This window comes from Felis catus, chromosome F2 (genome assembly GCF_018350175.1).
Source record: "Felis catus isolate Fca126 chromosome F2, F.catus_Fca126_mat1.0, whole genome shotgun sequence".
Lineage (NCBI taxonomy): Eukaryota > Metazoa > Chordata > Mammalia > Carnivora > Felidae > Felis > Felis catus.
Window position 1 is genome coordinate 58,475,170 of NC_058385.1, and position 15,054 is coordinate 58,490,223.

The 15,054-nt window shown below is 36.0% G+C and overlaps 2 long non-coding RNA genes across 5 annotated transcripts in view; one reads left to right on the forward strand and one right to left on the reverse strand.

Moving 5' to 3' along the window:
• The window catches only part of LOC123383138, a 52,188-nt gene extending 43,788 nt beyond the window's left edge, over window positions 1–8,400 (reverse strand). The window contains exon 1 of the long non-coding RNA XR_006592549.1: window positions 8,256–8,400. This is a non-coding gene — a long non-coding RNA (uncharacterized LOC123383138). The remainder of the gene's footprint in view (window positions 1–8,255) is intronic.
• LOC109496175 overlaps window positions 1–15,054 on the forward strand; it is a 593,347-nt gene that overhangs the window by 538,711 nt on the left and 39,582 nt on the right. The window lies entirely within an intron of this gene.

Below are 15,054 nucleotides of genomic sequence, written 5' to 3' on the forward strand. Positions count from 1 at the left end.
CTAGGTAATGCATGCTTCCTAAGATAATGTTGACCTTACTGTGAAGTTTATTACATATTTTGCAAGAGTACTAAAAGTAGTTCCTAGTATTCTGAGGCTACCAAAACAATGCATCCAGCAATCTTTAGAAGAATTATAATCACATTTAATCATATTTTCTGTGTCAGTCTCTCTACAAGAAGAATAAATTGTTTATATTTCTAATAAAGCCTGAACCCTTAAATTCAATTCTCTGAGTGTGACGATTTTTCTTCCAATTCCTTCTACCTCTCTGGGAAGTTCAGCTAGAAACCTCCTGGTAATTATAAAGGCCAGATTACTTTTGGATTTACATTGTTTTTCTAACTTGAAAATATTTGAGTATAAAAACATTTAACACTTGACTGTACTTTAATGAGTTACTAATTAACTTGAATTAACGAGTCTTTCTCCCATTATTCTTGGTAGAGATCGGCAAACTTTTTTCTGTGAAGGACCAGGTAGTAAAACATTTTAATTTTGTGGGCCATAAGGTCCCTAAAAGCTATTTAATTCTACCTTTGTAGTGTGAGAGCAGCCAAAAACAATATGTAAATGAATGAGTGTGGCAGTGTTTCAATAAAACTACTTACAAAAAGAGGAAACCTGCTGGATTTGACCCACAGGCCATAATTTACCCAACTAGACTAAAACAAGCCCCAACTGAAGATCACGTAAGTGTTAGATTTTTTGTGAAAAACAACTTCTACTTATGTAGACAGAATTATTAGGGTTGAGCCTATCTAAGTTGTACTCAAATCTATGTAATATTCTCTAAAACTGGAATCTAAAGGACAAAAAGCCTAAAAAGGACTCCCTTTACCTTGTACACGTCCCTCTTAACCCCTTAGTCTCCAGGTCAGGAAATAGATTTGTTCAGTTTCAGAGCCATAGTTGGAATAATCATTTCTGGTTTCCCAGTTTCTCTGTTGTATTGTAACTGGGTAGTGGATTATAAGACTCCCCTTTTCTTGTCTTCGCCAAGGAAACAGTTCAGTCAAGAAACTGGGTAAGAGAGTTAAAGCAGCAAAGGTTTTATTTAGCCACGTTAAAGTACACTCCAGAGAAGTAGGGGAGGGCTGACCAGAGGGTGGGTTACAGCCTGCTGGGTTCTGCGTTGTGTTTTTGTGTTTGTTTTTGTTTTAATAGGGGCCTATTTGGTCTCTTCCTCCCCATCCTGTCAATATCACACTTCCCTCTGGACCCGCCCTGGTTTCCTCCCTTCCAACTTTTTGTGCAGGTTTGTGTCCACCATCTTCCCATAAACACCTAAGGAAAACACAGGGGGCTACAACCCAAATGTAAATGATATTATAATGATATTACAACATCCTTGGGGTTACTAGCAGACAAGGGTTTCTCTAAATGCACATAGTTCACAGTTGGGACAGTCCCCTGCAGCGAGTATTTCTGCTTATCAGTCTCTGCTAAACAGCACATGGGGGTGGTCTAAGGGAAAGGGGTGGTATCTGGCAGATATCTCCCTTCCCACTCATGTCTAACTAACTGCCAACTATAACAATATCAAACCTGAATACAGTCTTATGTTGGAATCCCCTAAGAGACTACATACTTTCTTTAGTGTCCCTTTAGAACAAAATAGCTAATACTTTCCTGCTTTATCCTGGGAAAATCAGCAATGTGTCTTCGTCATTATTTTCCCCTGGTTAAGGAAGACAGCGTACTATTCATGTCTATAACCAGTCCCAAAGAACTTTAAATTTTCTTGGGTGCCTGGGTGGCTCAGTGAGTTAAGCATCGACTCTTGATTTCAGCTCAGGTCATGATCTCAAGGTTGGTGAACACTGCATGGGACTATGCTAACAGTATGGAGCCTACTTGAGATTCTCTCTCTCCTCACTCTCTGCACCTCCCCTCCTCCCTCTCTCTCTCTCCCTCTCTCTCAAAATAAATAAACATTTTAAAAAAACTTTAAATTTTCACATGATTCTTTTACTCAATATTTGGATGACCTTTTTTTTTCCCCTAAAGAGTAGGGATAGCTAAGATTGATTCCATTCATCTATTCATACTTTTTGTCAAAAAGGATATAAGTTTGCCAAAAAAAAAGAACAATTTGTCAAAGTAAATTGTATTACCTAAGATATGATTTATACAAAAGAGTTAAATCCCTTACTCCAAACATGCGAAAATCAGTTCAAAATTTTCCAAGGACAGTAATTAAGAGTAACTGGGAGAACTTCAGGGTCTCTGTGGCTACCACAGGCGTTTCTGTAATCTCCAAACCACTCACTATATGACTTAAACTAAGTACTCTATAACCTAATCTCTTCCCCAGATGCCTAAACATTAACACAGTCCTTTGTGATTTAAAGTTAGCTCTTTGGCAATCTCACAGTGTAGCCCAATTGGTTATCATAAACCTTTCTGCCATTGTATTCAGGATGGGTCTGGATGCACTCTTAAACTCTGACTCAGAAGGAAGGGGATTACCACATACCAGTAATATGCTACAGCCTCTCACCCTATCTAGAAGTAGGAAGCTAAACTAGTGGAGGCCTCCGCCATCTTGGTTTAGGGTCTTCTTTAAACATGATAGTCTTCATTCTGTAAAATCTATTTTGCTCACCAAAAATACATGTTTTTTTGTAAGTAGGTTTGCCTCCTGTAAAATATTGTTTTCTCCCTCTTGCATTTCCATTCATTATTGTAATACTGCTACTCCTTTTCCATTACTTGAAGGTAGGGGAACTCATGGCACACTAGCGTCTATTCACAAGCTTTATACACCTCAGAAAGATTTATTGGAATTTTCTCTTGAAAAGCTGAATTATTCTTTGGTTGATGGATCAGATCTTAAAATGCAAATAGAATACATCAGGATGGAAATAATTATGCAGACCAAACCTTGTCAATTAGATAGACATAAGAGGGTTAATATGTATACACTGGTAATAGATATGTTTTGGGATAGTCCATACTTTTAGAATGCTTTGGAGATAATGCACATAGGAACTCCAATTAAGTATGGTTAGCAAAGTAAAGAATGTTCAAATTCCTTAATTATTAAAGACATGAAGATTTTAAAGGTAGGAATGCATGTAAAGTGGGATAAAATGGAATCTAACAACAATTTCCAAACCAAAAAGTATACTACTCAGGCAGATCTTCCTTCATATAGGTCCCAGCACTTCTAAACCTCAAGATCAAATCTTTGGAGAGTTTCAAGGAGGCTATTGGACAATGCCAGCAATTAAATAGGAAAGAGTTCTAGGATGAAATCTGATTACAAATTTAATAAGAATAACCTCTTGTGTTCTCAGGATGGTTACTTAATATTACCAGAGAAACTAATATGACATGTTGCAATAATTTATAAGAAATTAGTCACTCAAAAAAGACAAATAGACCAATAACCCTGGGTGAGAAAGATTTACTAAAATTGCTGATTTGTAGCGGTAACAAATTCTCCCAGTTTGTCTAATTTTTCCCCTTAATTTATGAATTATTTTTTTTGTTGACAGTTATTTCATTTCAAAACTTGAAAGATGTCATCACATTGTCAGTCTTATTTGTTGCTCCTTTAAAGTGATGCATCTGTTTTCTTCTGACTGCCTTTAAGATCATATCCAACCTTGGTTTTCAATAATTGTAACGTGCATAAGATGCGTTTTACTATTTTTCTTTTAGCTTTCATGGAAACTTCTATGATCTGTATCTTGGACATGGATCAGTTTTGGTACATTCTCAAATATTTTTCTCCCCCCAACCTTCTGCACCACTATGCTCTCTTTACTCAATTTTTGGGACTTTAGCTTCACACATTAGAACTTTACATCTAGCTTCATGTTTTTCTTCTAGTCTCATGACTTTTCTATTTTTCTCTTCCCATTTTTAGCATTATTATTTTCTGATAAACTATTTCCCTATTTACCAAACCCAGTCTTTACAATGTCCAGTCTGCTGTTAGTCTTTCAAAGACTTATGGTTTTTGTATCTATGGTTTAAGAAACTTCACTAGAGTTTTTTTCAGGGCATCTAGTTATCCTATAAAGCACTTTTGGTCTGTTTTCCTCAGCATATTATTTATAGTCTTTCTCCATCATTTTGTTTTTAAATTAACATTTATTTATTCTTGAGACAGAGAGAAACACATACACACACAGTGTGTGAGTGAGGGAGGGGCAGAGAGAGAGGAAAACACAGAATCCAAAGCAGCCTCCAGGCTCCGAGCTGTCAGCACAGAACCCGACACAGGGCTTGAACTCACAAACCGCAAGATCATGACCTGAGCCAAAGTCAGATGCTTAACCAACTGAGCCATGCAACATCCCATCTCTGTCAATATTAATAAGGTCATCTGTGGTCCTGTTTCTGTTGTCTGTTTCATTCTTCTTCCTATTTCTTGGTTAGCCTCATTTTTCTAAAACTGATTTTTTTGATATCTTAAGCAAAAATTTTTACAGCATCATATGTTGTCATTAATCTTTAGTCAGATTTCAGCCCATCCTCTCATAGGTAGAAAGTGTAATTTACTTTAATCCAATAAAGGTTTGACCTGAGTCAAGACTGGTTTGCCTTCTGCTAAGGCCTTATCTATTTCTTTTACATGCTCTGCTAGGATATAGATCTCCAGGCATCACAAGTGAGAGTGTTTTGTAATTAATAAGACAACCTTCTTAGTACCATGAGTCTACCTCAGTCTCTGTGCCTTTAAGAAGTTTTATTTAGCTTTTTAGCTTCTTGCTCTATGCAAGTCAAGAGTTTTTCAAATGCCAGGAGGAGAAACCATAAAGTGGAAGAATCACTTCTTTGTGGCTCTCTTATCTCCCGATAGCCTTAGGAGTTCAAAATCCAATATTTTTTCTTGCCAGTCCCATGAGTCTACCAAAAGTAATGCAAGATTTTCTATGTTTAGCCATGGTCATTTTTCTTGATTCTTGGCTTCTTGCCCCATGTCAAAATTCAGCAAACACCCTAAAGGGAAAGGTTGCTTGAATGAAGTCTTACTTTCTCTCCCTAACCTTTGCCCCTAAGATCTTGGCTTCCTTGGTCTCTGATATTTTGTACGCCAATTTTTCTTTCTTTCTTTCTTTTTAAAGTTTATTTTTTGAGGTGCACGTGTGCAAGTCAGGGAGGGGCAGAGAGGAGAGGAAGACAGAATCTGAAGCAGGCTCCAGGCTCTGACCTGTCAGCACAGAGCCTGACGTGGGGCTCGAACTCACAAACTGCGAAGTCATGACCTGAGCCAAATTTGGTCCCTTAACGAACTGAGCCACCCAGGTGCCCCCTGAAGCCAGATTTCTAAAATTAGTCTCAACTACTCTATCTTAGCTGGAAGAATAAGCTGAGGCTTGCATTAGATCTGTCCCTACCTCACAAAAAAAGAATGCCTTTTTTAAGTATTTTTAAGGCCTGATTTTATTTCAGCACAGAGATCTGACAATTGATTTTATTTCAGCACAGAGATCTGCAAGATGTAACAACCACTCATTCTTTCTACAGCAATATGTCACCAACAACATGTACACAGGGAAGACTATAACTATACAAAGAGACTCTCACATAATTAAACCAAAGGTCATACCTCTAAATTATGTAACATTAATCAGTACAAATTTTTATGCTAACCAGGTTAATGCTGTTTAAACAAGTCACTCCATGTAAACTCAGTTATATGAGTCATTGCTCCAGATATAAGTGTCCTTGTTTTCTGTTTATGATTTCTGCAATAAAATTGCTTACTCAGTTGTAAGGATAATTTATATAGTTAACCAATTTAGGCAGGTAATTTTGAATTTCGAATTAGGTATGTGTTGCTTTATCAAATCATTTATGTTTTTCAAACAAAATTCTGCCTTCTAAAAATTTTTAGTGAAGGCCAAATAATTTTTTAAAAATGAAATTAGAGTTACTTTGGCTGAAAAACGTATGAAAAGTGGAACTGGTGGCACTTTGACAGCACTACCATGGTCAATAGTAGTAATAGAAGCAACCGTGTTGTAATAAGCTGAATATAGCCTCTGACTTTCCACCATCCTCATATTGCTCTTGTGAAATCAAAGATTTCTTGTGATATCAAATTGATATCGTAGAAACTGGCTCCTGAAGATTAGCTGCATTCTTTTGAAACAAATACCAGGTAACCTTTGGTAAAAAAATGTAGTTTCTCTAGTATATGCAACCAAACCATCATAGAGCAGGAGAGAAAGAAATTTTTTCAGCATGAAACAGAAGTTCTCTTAGTTAATATGATTAGGATCTATAATAGGTGATTCAAGGAAGACTTGTGTTATAATGATAAATAAAAAAAACAATAGACAAATTAAATGAAAATGTATTTCAACTTTAAACATGAAATCATATTTGTTCATGAATCTGTTGCTTCATAATCAACTAGCCCCCTTTTATTTCGTTTTTATTTTTTGAAGTGTATTTATTTATTTATTTTGAGAGAGAGAGTGTGTACCCACATATGCACACATGAGCAGGGGAGGGGTACAGAGAGAGGGAGAGAGAGAATCCCAAGCAGGCTCTGCACCGTCAGTGCTGATCCTGACTCGGGGATTGATCTCAGGACCATTGAGATCATGACCTGAGCTGAAATCAAGACACTTAACCAACTGAGACACAGACACTCCAAGTGGTTCTTCTGAAGAATAAAAGTCAGTTATCTTAATAGAGGATATCAGAAATAACATTAAAGTTTTTCCAGCTGAAATTCTGTTAATTTACAAATTCAGTAATTTTTATTAAGCCAGATTCAGTGTCTTGTGAGGACCTACTTTTCCTGGTTCACGGTCAGCCATCTTTTCTCTATGTGCTCAAATGGTGGAAAAGGTGAGGTATCTCTTTAGGGTCCCTTTTATAAGGGCACCTATCTCATTTATGAGGGTGCTAATCACATTTTCAAAAGCCCCACTTCTGTATACCCTAACAACTAAGGATTAGGTTTCAATATACAAATTTTGGGGGATACCACATTCATTCTAGAGAAAAATGTATAATTCTAAAATAAAACAGAATTTATACAATTTATTTCAGAAGTGAAATCAAAGGACCTTAAGTAGCATTCACTCAACTTGTGTGAGTGTGCACACTTCCTAAAGTAGAGCTCTGTTGTTTCCGTAGTTCGTGTGAACTATAAATCAGTGTTTTCCTGTCATTCAGCCAGATCCTGAAGTGTTTCTCGATTTAACAAGATAAAGAATGAGCAGTTTGGTAGAATGTGTTCAGGATGGCAGTTTTTTGAGGAAGGGGTGTAGTTACTGGACTGAATGGTTTGCAGATGATGCTGCACAGAGATAGGAAGAACAAGGATCAGAGACAGGTCAGAAAAGTAGGGAGCATTAGCAGATGGGCCATCTTTGCAAACACTTGAGTAGTCATAAGTTCCCCTTTGTTCAGTACTGTGGAACACTTCATATAACTAGAATCCCTACATTGATGTATCCATGTTAGATAAATGGGTTACAGTTGGCCTCTGTATATTGGTCTTACGTCATTTACTTCTTCAGAATAGACTTATACCCATTAGCTCAGCCAAAGTCAAATTTTTACACATGCAGTTAGTTTTTTTTGTTGTTGTTTTTTCTTTGTATGTTTGTTTCTTTTTCTTTATTTGTTTTTATTAGAGAGAGAGCATTAGTAGGGGAGAGGGGCAGAGGGAGAGAAAAATCCTCATGCTCAGCACAGAGCCCAACATGGAGCTCGAGCCCACGACCCTGGCATCATGACCTGAGCCCAAATCAAGAGTCAGACGCTCAGCCAACTGAGCCACTCAGACACCCCAGTAGTTGTTTTCATTATAGTTCCAATAAGCTGATTTTTAGCAATGTAGAGGTTATTGGCTTTGCATTCCCCACAAAAATGCACCTAACATCTGCTAGCCATAAATACAATAAGCCGTTGAGCTATAAATTACCCCAAGCTTCTGCTGTCCTTTGGAGAGCTCTGACTCAGACTCCTCAAATTCTGCTGGGTGACATCATCTAGCTACTAAAGCCCTTTCTCTGAATCCACCTTTCTCCTTTGCCCTCTTTCGAACCTCTGGGTAATGGCCACACTCTGGCTGACCATTTCCTCTGAAGGTTCTCAGACTGGGAGGGATATCCCACATGCAAATCTGTCAAAGCACCACCCACCTAGAGTTCTTTGTGTGTTATTGCCATCTCATGGTCAGACCTTTTTCTTGATCAGTCCCTAATTCTCTTCAAACTCATGACTTTCCATTACAGAAATATCATTTTAAGCTTTGAATTCTATTCCATACTCACTGATAAGGAGTGTTTGATAAGATTGAAGCCTGTAGCATGATCCTAAGAGAGAAAACTTCATCTATTTCATATGCTATGATATTCACCCTGGATCTTTTAAGCAAATTGTAGCACACAATCACCACTGATTAGTTACCAGCAATCAAGAGTGCCAGAACACTAGAAACATAAAGCAATGAAATAGAACCATTTCAATTATGACATGTAAAGGAGCAAAACTCTTTGCGATTTGTAGCCACTGGACCCATTGGCTTCATCAGAGTATCTAGAAACTGAGTTCTGTTTCTAGTAATGACAAAATAGCTTATATCTAACTCTCACACAGGAAACAATTATAAACTTGGAATCAAATAAAAGAAAATCACCAACTAATAACAAACCAACAATGTTATCAACAAGGAAATATAGGTGATTGGACCTTTCAAATAGGTCATCACTGGGTGAAGCACACATTTAAAAGACTTATTTCCTGATGTCATGCCCCAATCCATATTAAAGGAGATTAAAACAGAATGTTCCAGTCATACTATGAGGAAGTCAGACAAAAGGATTAGGAATGCCAGAACATCTGGAAATTAAAGGAAGAAAAAATTCTGGAGAAGAAAGGCAGAGAAGGGAGGAATGAAACTATGAATGTAACACCTTTCAAAATCCAAATACTGAACCTCCAAATTAATAAAATCTTAAAAGTAACTATGAAGGAAAAAAAACCTTCAATACATACAAGGAAAAACAACAGGAATTTCAGTTGGCTTAGCAGAAACACAGAGGCAAGAATATAATGAATTATAATCATTAAGGAGGCAAAACTTAAAAAAGAAAAGATATTGTTAATTTAGAATGCTATATCCAATGAAAATGTTTTTCACAAATGGAAACTTAATATAATACTTCAGATTAAAGAAAATGAATTTGTGTCCAGCAGACCTGCATGAAAAAAAATACTGAAGATATATCTTTAGAATGGAATGAACTGAAATAATCCACAAAACTAAAAGGCAATTTACAGAATAGATATCCAACAGACATGTGAATAGATGTTTATCACCACTTAACATCATGGAAATTCAAATTAGAACTGCAAGGAGATATCACCTGACACCTGTGAGAATGGGTGAAATAAACTTCACAAGGAACAACAGGTGTCGTTGAGGATGTGGAGATAAAGGAACCCTCTTGCCCTATTGGCAGGAGTGCAAACTGGTGAAGCCAATGTGGAAGACAATATGGAGGTTCCTCAAAAAGTTAAATTTAGAACTACCCTACCATCCAGCAATCACGTTACTGGGTATTTACCCAAAGAATATGAAAACACTAAGTCGAAGGGATACATGCACCCTGATATTTATAGCAGCATTATTTACAATAGCCAAGATATGGAAGCAGCCCAAGTGTCCATTGTTAGATGAAAGGATAAAAAGGTCATATATGTATACCATGGAATATAATTCAGCCATAAAAATAAAAAAGAATGAAATCTCATTATTTGCAATGGCATGGATGGAGCTAGAAAATATAATGCTAGGGGTGCCTGGGTGGCTCAGTCTGTTGAGCATCTGACTTTGGCTTAGGTCATGATTAATGGTTCCTGGGTTTGAGCCCTACATTGGGCTCTGTTCTGACAGCTCAGAGGGTGGAGCCTGCTTCAGATTCTGTCTCCCTCTCTGTCTGCCCCTCTCCCACTTGCACTCTGGCTCTCTGTCTCTCAAAAATGAATAAACATTCAAAAAGTTTAAGAAAATATAATGCTAAATAAAATAAATCAAAGACAAATACCATGAGTTTACTCATGTGGAATTTAAGAAACCAAACAAATAAAGGAAAAAGAGAGAGAGAGAGAAACCAAGAAACAGACTCTTAATTATAGAGAACAAACTGATGGTTACCAGAGGGGAGGTAGATGGGGGACGGTGTGAAATAGGTAGGTGATGGGGATTAAGGAGTACACTTGTGATGAGCACTGAGTGATGCACGGAAGTGTTGCATCACTATATTGTACACCTAAAACTAATATAACACTTTATGTTAACTAACTGGCATTAAAATAAAAACTTTAAAAAAAGAATGAGAAGGAATGACAAGAGATGAAATTTCAGATGTCCAGATAGGAAGACAAAACACAAGAAATGAATGAATAAACATAAAATGTTCTTCTTCTTTTTTTTTTTTATAATTAAAAAAAAATCAACTGCTTACTAAAGGTGAAAATAACAGTATAATTTGGGGTGTATAGGACACGTAGAAAAATATTTTACAAAAAATGGTAAGGGTGTTTTTAGAATTATATTGTTTTACATATGTATACACATTCACATTGTTATTGTATATAAAATAATATACTAATTCAAATCAATTAGTGATTAATTAAAGAGACATTTACTTCTCTAGAGCAAACACTAAAAGTATGCAGAGATAGAGCTGAAAATATGAAAAAGACATATCAAGGTATAAATAAAATATATGTATTTTAACCAAAATGATAATAGAAAAATGTAACAATTGGATAGAAAACAGAAAAGACAAATAAAAAATGAATAGCAGGATAGGAGACAGAAAAACATCTTATTACTAATTACATTAAATGAGGATGGATTAAATTTCAAAATTGTATAACAATAAGAAAATCAAGACAGCCATATGCTGTCTAAAAAAGATGCTAAATGTACGTTAAAAGATATATTATGCAAGTAATCATCATAGGAAAGCTGCAGGCTACAAAACAGGAGATAATACCAGAGACAAAGGGGGACTATTCTTATATCTGAGTCAATTAGCATATTAATCTTAAAAATGCATGAAAAACTGATGGAAATAAAAGGAAAAATAGATAAGCCTACCTACAGTTTCATGTAAAAATTTCAACTCTTCGGGGCACCTGGGGGGGCTCAGTCTGTTGAGCGTCTGACTTTAGCTCAGGTCATGATCTCGCCATCTGTGAGCTCGAGCCCCGCATCAGGCTCTGCGCTGACAGCTCAGAGACTGGAGCCTGCTTTGGATTCTGTTTCTCCTTGTCTCTGCCCCTTCCCTGTTCATGCTCTGTCTCTCTCTGTCTCTCAAAAATGAATAAACATTAATTTTTTTTAATTTCAACTCTCTTCCTAGTAATTTTAAAACCTAAATGAGAAAATTTACTCAGTGTCTGAAGTCCCTCCAATTTTAACAACTCACTCAGAATAAAAGCTAAAATCTTTACTCTGTCCTCAAAACCCTATATAGCATCCCCTCTAATTATACCTCCTCTGACTTTCCCTTTCCTTTAAAGTACTTTAGTTACCCTGTCCATTTTGCTATAGCACAAAGCCTCCATCAGGCTTCTGTTTCAGGGTTTCAGGATTTTTCTTCTTTTCTGTCTAGAACAACCTTCCTCCAGGTAGTGCATGGTTTGTAAACTCATCTGTTAGGTCTTTATTCAAATTTCATACTCTTAATGAGACTTCTTCTGCCCATCAAATTTAAAACATCAAGCACTTCTGCCAGCACCTTCTACTCTCCATTCATCCTGAATTTTACTTGGTTTTAATTATCATCCTACACCCTCCCTATGTATTTTACTTGTCTAATTGTTTATTATTTCTTTCCATGCACTAAGATATAAATGACATGGGTGAGAGACTCATAAGCTTCATTCCCAGTCATATCTGCCAGTGCTTAGAACAGCCCTTGTCCGTGTTGTTGAATGAAAAATGAATACATAATAAAATACTATTTCTCGAATCCAGTGGTGGATCTAAAATCCACATACTCTGTGACTAAACAAAATGTATATTAGAGTCATTTATGAAATAAAATACAGGGATGCCTGGGTGCTCAGTCGGTTAGGTGTCCAACTGCAGCTCAGGTCATGATCTTGCAGTTGGTGAATTCAAGCCCCACATCGGGCTCTGTGCTGACAGCTCAGAGCCTGGAGCCTGCTTTGGATTCTGTGTGTGTGTCTCTCTCTCCCTTTCCTCTACTCACACTCTATCTGTCTGTATATCTCTCTCAAAGATTAATAAGCATTAAAAACAAATAATATGAAAAGAATTAAAGGTTTGGAAAGGAACATTTTGGTCTAGCACAAGCCTTTCATTTTACCACCGAGAAAACTGAGACCCAGAGAGGTTTGCCTAGTACACAACAAGGGTGGGTTGCAAAATACACCACTCTATACATTTCTACTCCATTATAATGGCCGTCCCAGAATTTGGGCTCATTGAAGTTTTCTTTTTGTCTCACATAAAATTAAAAAAGAAAGAAAGAATTAGTTGCCAATGTTTAAACATTAGCACATTTCTCATAAGGATCTAAATACCAACTTCTCTTGAAAGTTGGAACGTTTGCAACACAAGATCTGTATTTCCATTTGGCAATAATTTCCACTGCTTAGATGAGGCATGTGTTATTAAATCTGCTTCCCTTTTTTATTTACCTCATCTTCCTGATCTTTGGAGGTATCTGATTTTGCGACCTTGGATTCATTCCTAATTTTCATATTTTGCTTTAAGTATGTGTTCACAAAATCATTGATTCTGGTAATTACAGCATAACAATGGACGGAGGAGAAAAGAAACTAACATTACTGCAAGGGAATTTAAATGATGCTATAATTCAAAATCTCTGCCCCATACATTTTACAAATATTCATATACATGTATTTGATTGTGCTTTTCAGGATTTTGATCTCCTACCTCAGAAAGTTACTTAGGGAAGTAATCCATCAGTCATTCACATTTTATTCTTATAAATTAGCTTAATAAAATCATACTTTTTTATTTTCCAGAACCAGCAGGCTTAATTAATTAAATATAGGTCTTGAATGATAAATAGGAAATTATAATTATGATTATTATTTTTTTTAATTTGAGATGCTGTGAAGGAAACGAAAGCCAGGTTAACTATATGGGGGTAGTTGATAGTCAAAGAGAAGTACATGTTTATATAGGGAGTTTCAGTACAGTTTTATTAAAAGAGGGGTATCAAGAAGTAGGGCAAATACTTACATTAAATGTCACCTAACTGTGTAGTTTTCCTGCGTGTCCTTGATATATCCTGCTGATGCGAAACTGCTAAATTAATCTTGCCTGACCCAGCTTGTATTACAGTCTCATATTTTTGTGAATATCCAAATTTCTTATATCAATCTTGTCTATAGCTTAATTGTTGATAATATCAACAGTATGGCCAGGCTATTTGGCTCCAGCTCTAAAGTAGAATATTGCATATATTTTTAGTGAAAATGTGAATTGAAGAGAATCCAAGGCATTAGTTTATTTCCCTCTGTTTTAATGACATTGTAAATAATTTTCTCTGGTTGTTTTATTTTTCTTTATTGCCCACACAGCCTCCTACATAGCCAAATTCATTTCTTGATTGCATATTGGTGACTGAACATGTAGGTGCTTACTAAAATAAATGTGCTGATGAGACATATGGGCACAGCTTTTTTTCCAGCTAATTTAATATTTTCCTTTAATGGTGCATAATATTTTGCTTTTCTAAACTGTATAACTGGCATTGATAACTAATTTTGCAAGAGTATGTTCTCTATTCTAAATACTCCTATTATCATCTGTCCTGTAGGATGATTTTTTCCCACTTGTGTTAGAAAGATTCCATATGATATTCTTACTCAGGCCATTGCTGCTTAAAATCTAAAATATTCTCTTTTCATATTCTTTTCTCTGTACCTTTCTTTTTCCAAGAGGAAATCACCTACCTCAGAGCATAACAAACTTTTCTTCTAGAAAAAAAACATTTCTTTCAGCTGTAGATGGTAGGCATAAGACATCATGAGGGGATAATACACTTTATCTGAAGAGAGATCACACTTATTGCTTTTTCTAAAATTTTGTTCCTACCAGTTTGACATTGTCATTAAAATACTAGATTATATTGTTGCTTCTGTTACTTAAGAAATCATGATGCATAGATTTTGGAAAAGACCAATAGGTTTCCGTTATGAAGATTCTGTCATTTGTTTCCCATATCACATCTTTAGTGTAAAAATGTGATTACTCTGCTCTAGTACTGGGCACAATGTTCTATGCTTTATATGGAGAAAGAATGCTTTTATGTAGGTGGAGAAAATGATAATTCCTCCAGACAGTTGTGCCTTATATCTTTATCGCTGCTTTGTTTTGTCTTTTTTTTTTTTAATTTGATGTTAGAGGTTTGCATCAAAACAGAAAATAATTTGGGCTGGAATTAGTAGGATCATATTTGTACACTGTGTAGACCCGTTGAGGAGCTCCACTTCTATGATTGCTTGAAATGCAGAATACGCTGGCGAGAGATAGTCATGGCTTATACGACATAAGACCCTTATTGCCTTCCTACCCTCACAGAATTCTCTTTTGTGTTCTTAGATGAAAATTGCACAAAGGCCTCCAATTTCAGATAGGCATTTATGACTTAATTATAAAACTACCTTTGCTAGAGATGTAGGTAATCCCATAGTAAAGAGCAAATCTGGACTTATTAAATGGCCCTGGATGAGACAGTTAAAAGAAAACAAAACAAAACCCTATTACATTTGTGTAAAACTTACATTCTTATTCACTCATTTGTTCATTACTCACATCCATATTGAGTGTAAAGAAAGAGGGTCTAAAATTGGAATGCTAGGGTTCAAAATCCGTATTTGCCACACGTTAGCCATTTATAATCTTGTGCAAGTAAAATTCTTTGTAGGGGGTGAGACTTCTAAATTATAGGTCTTCTTAACTCTCAAATATGTTGTAAGAATATATTCGTAATACATACAAAGAATTACTACTTAGTCAATACTACTCACCATTAGTGGTTTTATTATATGCCAGGA